Source organism: Marmota marmota, unplaced genomic scaffold (genome assembly GCF_001458135.2).
Source record: "Marmota marmota marmota unplaced genomic scaffold, marMar, whole genome shotgun sequence".
In the NCBI taxonomy this organism is placed as follows: domain Eukaryota; kingdom Metazoa; phylum Chordata; class Mammalia; order Rodentia; family Sciuridae; genus Marmota; species Marmota marmota.
The window spans coordinates 23,550,273-23,560,589 of NW_026000016.1; the positions used below are offsets into that span (position 1 = coordinate 23,550,273).

A 10,317-nucleotide genomic window follows, 5' to 3' on the forward strand; every position below is an offset into this window, starting at 1 on the left:
CATGTACAAGGTTGGAATGACAGGAATGGGATGGGGAGTAGACTGTATCTCTAAAAAAATCTTCTTCATTATAGAATATTAAAAATATTCTGTGATTGTCTGCTTTCCCCAACACATTCTTATGTGTTTTAGACTGAATGCTTTCATTCAGTCTCCCTAACCTAATTCATATTTTAAGATCCTATCCCCCAGTGTGATGATATTAGGTTGTGGGAGGCTTTGGGAAGTAATTGAGTTATAATTGTTGTCTCAGTCCTTTTGGACTAGTATAACAAAATACCACAGACTGGGGAGCTTATAAACAGCATAAATTGGCTTTCCAATTTATGAGAGATGGATATCTCTCACAGATTTGGAGGCTGGGATTCTAAAATAAAGGCGTTAGATTTGGTATCAGTTGGGGGTCAACTTCCTATTCATAAAATGGCCCCTTATTTCTGGGTCCTCATGTAGTAAAAGGCAGTTCTCTGGGCTTCTTTTATATGGCCTCTGCTGAAACTCTAAGAAAATATGAACAAGTAGTATTTCAGTAACTGATTTAATTAAAGACTGAAAACAATTATTCTATTCAGTTGGGAGACAACAAATCTGCTCCATCAGTTCTCAGGCTGAAAAATTGCTGATTTTCCTCATCAACCAAAATAAGAGAAGAAATCTAAAAGTCAAGCTACCTCAGCAAGGTTTCCATATCCTTCCATTTTGTGTGTCCAGGAGTGCCTAGTGCTTCTAAGTCATCAGTGGAAACCAGCATGATATGGCCCTGTCTGAATGTGTGCTGACTGAAGAGGTATGCAGCTTATGCTACCTTTCTATGTATGGGTTTATATGTCTCCTCTTCTAAAAAGACAAATGTGATGGTTGAATGTGATGATCATTATTATCCAAAGTACATGTATGAGGACACAAATTGGTGTGAGTATACTATGTATACAACCAGAGATATAAAAAATTGAGCTCTATATAGGTAGTAAGAGTTGTAATACATTCTGCTGTTATATATAAATAATATATATGTCTATATATATATGTGTGTGTATGTGTGTGTAGATAGATAGATAGATAGATAGATAGATAGACAGACAAATATGAAACGTTGGCAGTGAGCTGCCTGTAGAGTTTAGTCCCTGAAATGGACACAGATGCTGCAGATATCTGTCTGAAGATGCTGTTCAGATATCTGACTTGGGTTGCTCAGAAGTGCTAGAATGATGGTGTCCAAGGTCGACTCAGCAATCGAATCTCTCCAACCTGATGTGTGGGTTCTAGAATGCAAGGAAGTGCCTACTCCTGCAGAACAGTGTACAGATTGTGTTCATGGCTCCATCACCTACCACAGAAGCAATTCTTCCAAGGAAAGCCAATTCCCACTGGGGCTTGGACCCCATAGGCAGGTGTCCAGAGTATCTGTCAAACACTACATCAATCAGTTTGTCTCGTGATCACACAGACATATCCCAGGGCATGAGCCAGCCGTACATGCATGGCCAGGGCTGATATCAGCATCTGACACGTTATTGCCCCAAAGCACCATCCTTGCTTTCCCATCATCCACCTCATCCAGGATGTGATTTAGAGCTACACTCGTGGATTCTTAGGGAATATTTTAAATCTATCTGCAATGTGTTTTATTCACTGATTTTCAAACTTGTCTGCAAGTTGGAGACATCTGGGAAGTAACAGAGATTCTTTGATTGACCAAATTTTGGTCAGGCTGCCTTCTCCTAAGTCCACCTGTGCATTTCCTTGTAAAATCCAGTTTTATCAAATAACCTTCCTAAGTCAGTGTAGCAAGAATCCTTAACACTTATTTGATTACTCTTAATGTCTGATCAGATTCTTTATCCTCCACCATCCCCTATGTGATGTCTGATCACTTGGCCTGTCTTCAGCAAGAATCTTGTAAGGTTGGTTTAGACAGAATACCCCTTACCCTTGATGCTTTCTCTTAGTCATATTTCATCCACCGACCCTATCAATGAGCTCCAATTAAATTATAACATTTTTTGTCTAATAAAAGGCTTGAACCATCTATCTCCCTATTTAAAGTTTTAGAAAGTAAACCACTTACAACAACAAATGAAACAAACAAACAACAAACAAAACAAAACAAAACACACTCTTTATTTTCTGTTTAGACAGCTAAACAGAGTCCCTGTTCCCATTCCTATAATTATCAATTGATAACTTTGCTATATTTGTTACAAATGGTGATTTACAAGATTTGTAGAACTGCAGAATGGTATGCCAAGTGCCAAGAAATCTGAAAACCTTGATTTCATCAAAACTTGGAAAACTATCAGTTTCCCTTTGGATTCTCCTTTTCCCTTATATAACTCATGATCAGGCTTGGGGGATAAGGCAAATTTGAGGCATATCACCAACCTTCTGAGTTGGTACCTTCTCAGTTAAAATTTCTCTACCTCAAGTGTCAGTGTTCATTTATTAATTGGTTGCTGCACACTGTGTACATGAATCTAATATTCGGGTTGGTAACAACCCCACTCTGCTTCTTCCCACTTGCCCCTGCTGTATTCAGAGTTGAGCCCAATCTTTCTCCCCTATCTAAAATCTCATTGCTGTTGTCCCTTTACTTATGGTGATGGTCCTCAGTAAAGTCTTCCTTAACTTGCTTTACCAAGTGCCATTGATTTTTTTTTTTCTTTAACATGAGTTTTAGAAAATACTAATGCCTGGTCCCACCTCCAGAACTTCTAATTTAATTGGTCCAGGTACAGCCAGAGCATCAATAGTTTCCAAAACTCCCCAGGAATTTCCAATGTACAGCAGAGTTTACGTGTACTGATATAGTTGGTAACCTCTTTCAGTGAAAAAGAGAAGAAAATTACCAACTGTGGGGTGTCTAGTGGGAGATTCCCCCAGTAGAGTCCCCACCAAATACAAGATCCTTCTGAGGGTGTGTCTGCCCATAGTTGCAGAACTTGGTTCAGAGGAAGGCACCATGAAGCCCCTCTTAACATAGCTAAATTCCCAGCTTTTCATGTTGATAAACTGCAGGCCAGATCACTGCATTCCCCTGCATTCCCCTTTTTATGCCTAAAAAGTCATAACAATACTAATTATGATTGTAATTGTTTTTAAAAGATAAAATGATGTCCTCTGGAGAGTGTGCCAGCTCAGTAAAATTGCCAGCAGCAGAGGTTGCAAACTGTGAAGACCATAAATCTAAGGACAGCCAGAAGTTTTATTTCCTTCTTTCTTGAAAACTGCATAGCATTTGCAAAATCTGAAATGATACCAAAGAAGCACATACATTTAATTATTTGAAGTTAAATCTAGCTACTTTTGCCAATCACTTTTAAGGGGAAAAAAGTAGAAAGCATGCATTTTTTTAAAATGTGTTATATTTCAGTAACTAAAAGGGGCTTTTATCAAGCCAGACAAATTGAAACAAAGGGCTAATGCAAACTCAAAATCTGGACTCAATCCTCAAAAAACCCAGAAAGAAATACTACATTAAAAAAAGTACTTACTTTGCTGTACTTCCAGAATCATGCCACTATCTTTCTTCCTCTCCAAACCATACATATGGATATACCTATTAGACACATGGCAAGACAGTGAATAGGTGGTTTGGGCAATATTTAAATTTATGTAAGACAATGTTGAGATAGATGTTTAGGAGAGAGAGAGAGAGAGAGAGAGAGACTGACTCTCAAAGGAAATGCCCAGAGGCTACTGAGATGCAGAAGATACAGTTGTAAATCTTGAGCAAGATGCCCTTGGTTTGTGCCCTTGTAAAATGAGAAAAATGTGTAAGTGCAATGAAAACTGGCACAAAATTTGTGCAGTTCCACCTCCACCAACTCCTAACTACAGCCCCTGTATAAACATTGGACCCCTCCAACCCAAAGAGGTGCTTCTCACTGTTGAGACAGCCTGCATTCTCCCTTGAATGTGTATCTACTTCCTAAGTAAACTTCTGTCTATGCCTTTGTCTGGCACATGCTGAAATTCTTTTCTGTCACAATTATGGTTTAGATATAAGATATCCTCCAAAAGCTCATGTGCAAGACAATGCAAGAATATTCAGAGGTTAAATAATCAAATTATGAGAGTTGTAACCTAATCAGTAAATCAATCCACTGATATGGATTAACTAGGTAGTAATTGCAAGCAGGTAGGATGTAGTTGGAGGATATAGGTCATAGGAGCATGCCTTTGGGAATTATATTTTGTTCCTGGTGGACAAAGCTCTCTCTGTTTCCTGGTTGCCATGTCCTGGGCTGCTTTCCTGCACCACACCCTTCTGCCGTGATGTTCTGCCTCACCTCAGGCCTAGAGCCATGGAGCCAGCCAGTCATGGACTGAACCTCTGAAGCTGTGAGCCCCAAATAAACTTTTCTTCTTCTACATTGTTCTTTTCAGGTATTTTGGCCACAGAGATGAAAAAGCAGACTAAAGCAGTCATATATGCCAAGAATCCCTGTTGGTCATGAGTTGAATTCTTTTGCCTCTTTGAGAACTCCTCAGACCCTTCTCTGGAGACGTCTCTTTCCTTGAAATAGCATAATATAGAAAGAGCATGAGATTTGAGAGTCCCACAACTGAATTTGAATTCTGAATTTACTATAATTTAAATGTGACCTTGGACAAGTCATTTAAACTCTGAATCTCCATTTCATATTCCCACCTTTTTCATAACATCATGCATGGCCAAGGGAAAGTGGAAAGGGGAATAAAATTGAGTAATAATTGCCATGTTCAACAAATCTTGGTTCCCTTCCCTTCAGATCATTCAACTAAATACAGAAATACACATCTATCTGCTACTCTCCCCCACCTATTTCTTCATTTACATGACTACTATACCATTATCCTCATGAGCACAAATTTACTGTTCCAGAATATTCTTATCCAAACAAATAACTTAATTGTTCACTATAGAAATGTTCCCAAAGAGGGTCTATTCTTCAATAGGAAGCATCAACTGATAACTTCTTTCCTAAGACTTTCTTACTTCAAAAATTTTGCCTTTCCTCAAAATTTAATCTTTAAGGGATTGAATATGCAAATGAACAGTGGCCATACCATATAGATAGACAGACAGACAGACAGACAGACAGATAGATAGATAGATAGATAGAATGCTGACCCACAATTTGTAGCAACTAGCTGAGGAAACCAAACCATTAATGACATTAACCAGCTTAGAATGACATTTCACCAGTCAAAAGTCAGACTTATAAGAAGTCAGACTCCTGTCTCTAGTAAACCGTCTGGGAAGCCAAATAATAATGCTGTCAAAATTGGCCACGAACAACCCTGACTTGATTAATACTTGCTACTTTCCCTAAATTCTTTCCTTGCTTCTAATATAGGACCAACTGAAAAAAGCTAAATGTGTACCACTAATCAATCACATAGGTTGCCCTAAGTGTGGGCAGTCTTCCTATAATTTTTCCCTGCCAACAGACTCCAACCAGGGCATATGTGAATTCTCTTTTTCCACACTCAAGACTTTCCCAGTCCTCTGCCTGCCTTTGAGTCTGTGCCAAATACAGGTGATAGTGGCCAATTCCTTTGCTACAGTGAGCTCTGAATAAATAGCTTGTGTATGTTCTCAATTGGTTGGTCTTCATTTATTTCCATTACTGATCATGATCCTTATCCAGTCTTAATCAAGGCTGTGTCAGGAAGTGAACATTTTCACTTTCCTGCATAATTAGGACTTGCTGAGCAAATTTTACTGAAATATGGGTTAAAGAACAACTCTTCTAAATTAAAGGACAATTGGATCACAGTGAACTCCAAAAAGATTTATCTTCTAGGAGGTACCTCCCTGGAGGTCCCTGTGTACATTTCAAAGGAGAATTGAAAAAAAAAAGAAAACCCAAAAACAGATTCAAAGGAGAATAACCCAGACATGGAGACATTCTAAGGTTGTAAACCCTGCCAAGTTTGCCTTAGCTCTCCCCAGAGACATTTATTTACATTATAAAGTGATCTTTTTCTTCTTTCCCAAGGAGATTTTGTTTAGAGCTGGGTATTGGTTTCTTTCTCTCTTTCAGAAGGGGAACAGGGATGATGTGCAAAATCATCCTATGTAAACGCTAGATTCGTAGTTTTAGGGTTCCTCTACAAGAAGTCACCTTTGTTTACACATCTATATCTGTCATCCCAGAAAAGTGAAAAAATGTGGTGTATGGAACTAATGCAGTTATCACTGTAATAAGCAGTAACCTGAAACAAATGGGTTCATTGAACTACTATAGATGATAACCAGAAAAAGAACCAGTTCCGCAATGACCAGCAGCAAACCTAGGTAGCAGCTGAAAAAAATATCCACTGACCTAGAGCTCAGAGTATTTTTATAATAAAAATTTGAAGAATGAAAGCACAGGCTGTTCACATTGAATCTACATGTGCCACAGATAAGATGGGTGGGATAATATGAAGTGGGGAAAGCTTTGGGATGGGAGCACAGTCCATAAGAAGTAATTGTTGCTTCTGGACTAGTTAGAATTCACAGTACATAGAGATTTTATATAAACAATGGTCCTAGGATTGGCAGTGTTGTGATTTAAGTCAGAGTTTCAGCATATATTCAGGATGTGAAATCGTCTTATTTTCTCCCACACTTGTTAATCAATTAGTTTCCTTTATGTTTTACCCTTTCCAACCTCCAGCCCTGGTAGTGTAAACATCCCCAAATTTCCTTTTTATCACTATCTAGATCCAGTTTGAGAGATCATAAATATGTCACCCAAAATATGAGGAATTATTAAGGTAAAAGTGCTTAAAAAGCAGCAGATGCAAGAAAGATTTACAAAGACAAAAGCTATCCTTCTTTGCCCTCCACCAAAAGTTGACTATTGAAGACAACTTTCAAAATGTATCAGAGGAATTTACAGTAACAGTCTTTACTTTTGTCATCAGACCCAGGTCCTGTTGCTCACCAATAAAACCAATACTTGGAAGAAAAGAGTTGATGAGAAGTAAATCCGTTTTATGCAAGGGCCAGCATCCTGAGAAGTTGGAGAAGACATTATCCTCAAAGCTCCATCTTGGGTAACTCAGGTAAATGAAAGAGATTTTAATGGAGGGAAAAGAGATACAGGCAGCAATAGGGAGGAAGCCTACATGCTAGTAGGTCCTTCCTCATCCACAGCGTCCTTCTCTCCTCTTTTCCTAACTAGAACATTTTGATGGATCTCAGTCTTCTGGGGTTAGTTCCTGTAGTTTTTTAGATATATTACTTTTTTGAAAATTAAACCTCATAGCAATTTACATGCTATATGTTAATTGATATAGAGAACTGAAGAATAAGGAGGGACATTACATGTTCTGAAACAGTCTGAAGGTTCCAGAGGTTCTGGGTTCTATAAACCTAAAGAAATATTATTTAGTAGTTAACAGTTAAATTATTGCTATGGTTTAGATCTGGACTGCTCTCCAAAAGTTCATGTGTTGTGATCCCACATGCAACAAGATTCAGAGGTGGGGCATTTAAGCAATAACTAGGACTCTGACCTCTCTGGTGGATTAACCCATTTGTTGAATTAACCCATTGATAGCTGAATAAACTACTGGGTGGTAACTGTTGGTGGGTGAGGTGTGGCTGGAGGAAGTAGGTCTCTGAGGGTGTGGTCTTGGAATCTCTACCCTGCCTCTGGCTCTTTCTCTCTCTTTCTCTGCTTCCCAGTTGCCATAAGCTGAGCAGCTTTCCTCTGCCACACCCTTCTGCCATGATGTTCTGCCACACATCAAAATGGAGTTGGCCAGCAATGAACTGAGACCTCTGAAACCATAAAACCAAAACAAACCTTTCCTCTTCTAAGTTGTCAGATATTTTGGTGACTAACAGAGTCATTTAGGCGTGGCTTCTCTTTAGAATTTAGAATGCTGGAGAAAGTAAATTTCCAAAGGACAAAGGGAGGAGGAATAAGCATGCAAAAGACAACCCACAAAGGTTGTAACCACTGTCACACTTTTGCCACTTTCTGCCATTTATTTGCCTTCCCCCAAGAGACCCAAAGTCCTTTTCTTTCTTTCTTTTTTTTTTTAAGGTGGACACAATATCTTTATTTCATTTTTATGTGGTGCTGAGGATCAAACCCAGTGCCTCATGCATGCTAGGCAAGCACTCTACCACTGAGCCACAACCCCAGCCCAAGTCCTTTTCTTTTGTCTGGTCACTCCTCTAAAATTATATTGTCATTTGTTGAAGATGCTATATAAGCTGGCATTCAAAGCCATCCCTGGTGTTTTGCATGTATATATGTAACACACATGTTAATAAACTACTTTTTTTTTTTTATAAATCTGTCTTTTGTATCAATAGTCTCTTCCAACTAAAAACCTATGGGTTTTATTCTTCCCTCATATAGCAGAAACATCATGTTTGTTTTCAGGATATAGAAACAAATAAAGATACTAAATTTTATCATCAGTCCCCTCTCCACATTGAAAGACTTCTTAAAACAACCTTCAAATTCTCAATAAATTTCAATTTTCTTTTTTCCCTTCAAGACTGTCCCCAAGGGTCTTGGTGAGGTCAAGGTGTGGTCTCCCTTACTTTAGGAAGAATAAACTCAATTTTATCTTATCGGTTGGTAGTGTTGGTGATAACTGGGGAGCCTGCAGTTGATAAAATTGTTAATTTTTTTTTTATGGGAGGCCATTGTTTTGCAATAGTCTGCTATGCTAGGCCCCAACAGACCAACCAAATCAGAAGGAAGTCGCTTGTGCTAAATACCACATAATGAAACTGAACTTTGAAAGGAATAAGCCAGTTATAAAAAACAAACAAACAAAAAACACACAAGAGGTTCCTGTCAACCTGAGTGAGTGAAATAAGAGGAAATCTATTTTAATCCTATGTGAAAAGTAATTTTAAAATGATCAACCTGTTTTTATTTCCAATTTCTGTTTTCTTTAGCCCTTTTCTGACTACAAAGCCAACATCCAAATGTTCATTGGAACATTCATTCTATTTTATAGATTGAAGTGTTGCCTGATTCTATAATCACAAATAAAAGCCAAGTAGATATTTAAACTCAATTATTTGTAATCTTGTCTTTTGATGGTTTTTGGTGGCCATGAAGGAACCTAAAGAGACTGCTGAGACCCCTTTAGGAATGCAAGCAATGTGCTACTCACCATTTTGAGGTCCTCTGTCTTCATCATGGAGCCCCAAGTGTTGTAAGTTAGTTTCTCTTGGATTAGGCTCAGTTCTTTTTAGAATTGAGTTCCTCTGATATTTTTGGATTTTGAATCCAGAATTCAGTTGCTAAGCTGGGAAAGAGCTTAGCATGGTGGGGTACTGAAACCAAGTGAAAATCTAAGTAAACCCTTTAGCTTTACTTGATCTTAGTTTATTGCTTTTAGATGACTTTAAAAAATCACTAATTTTGAAGGTCACACAGCTGAGAAATATATTATTAATATCCCACTAGCTCTGCTGTAGATAATATCTCTGATGTGTAGGTTATAATTATAGCCAGGCTTATGGTTTAAAGAAAACTTGGCCCCACTTCCTCCTTGTTGTATTTAACCTCACATCTATCCTTCACTAGAAAATATCTACACCTCCCTGAGCAGGTGACCCTGGTTAATCACTTAAGGAAAATTTGCCCAAAAGTATCATCTTGAAAACTGATTTACCTGAAAACTCCCCAATCTCTCCCCCAACTTCAAGGATAGTAATAATAAAGAATAGCTAAGATTATTATCAAGATATAATAAAGGGGCATCATGACTATGTGTCAAATCAACAGATCACCAGCCACCAGGTTTTATAACCATTCCCAATCACCAGAGAGGTACATGGGAGTCTTTAGTTATCAATGATTTCCTAACATTTCCCTCTGTCTCCCCCTTGCCTAATGAGAAAAGGAGCTTAAAACCGTGCTTAGTTAAAGTCGTCTTTCAGGTCCACCAACTCCCTGGTTTCGCTGGCTTACTAACTAAATCATTTTCCTTGTTCCAACAACGTGGCCTCCATTCATTGGGTCATTTTAAGCCATGAGTAAATGAACTTGGGTTTGGTCACAGTACCAAGAATTTGTTATGCTGTGAGATAACATCTGACCTTTTCAGGTTTGCATCAAACTGTTCAGCACTGGCAAGAGCTGCAGTTTTAAAGATAAGGGATAGAATTTATAGTAAGAGGCTGTTACTTGCAGGAGGCATATGACTCTAGCTATTAGAATTTCTCAGGAATTTGAGTTTTCTTCTCTCTTTTTACTTGCACAGTTAGGATAAAATCATTAGATAAGTTGGGTAAAGTGGTCTCAGAGTCAAAGCTACAATTTGATTAGTAGTCACAGATTAGACATCTAAATACTGCTAAAATGA

General features: G+C 38.2%; 1 long non-coding RNA gene across 1 annotated transcript; it reads right to left on the bottom strand.

Annotated features, from left to right (window-relative positions):
* Positions 1-2,098: 2,098 nt before the first annotated feature.
* Positions 2,099-10,105, bottom strand: LOC107140505. Its single transcript, XR_001503282.2, has 3 exons — positions 9,121-10,105; positions 3,492-3,556; positions 2,099-3,244 (listed from the first exon to the last, which is right to left on the bottom strand). It is a non-coding gene; the product is annotated as an uncharacterized LOC107140505 (long non-coding RNA).
* Positions 10,106-10,317: the final 212 nt, after the last annotated feature.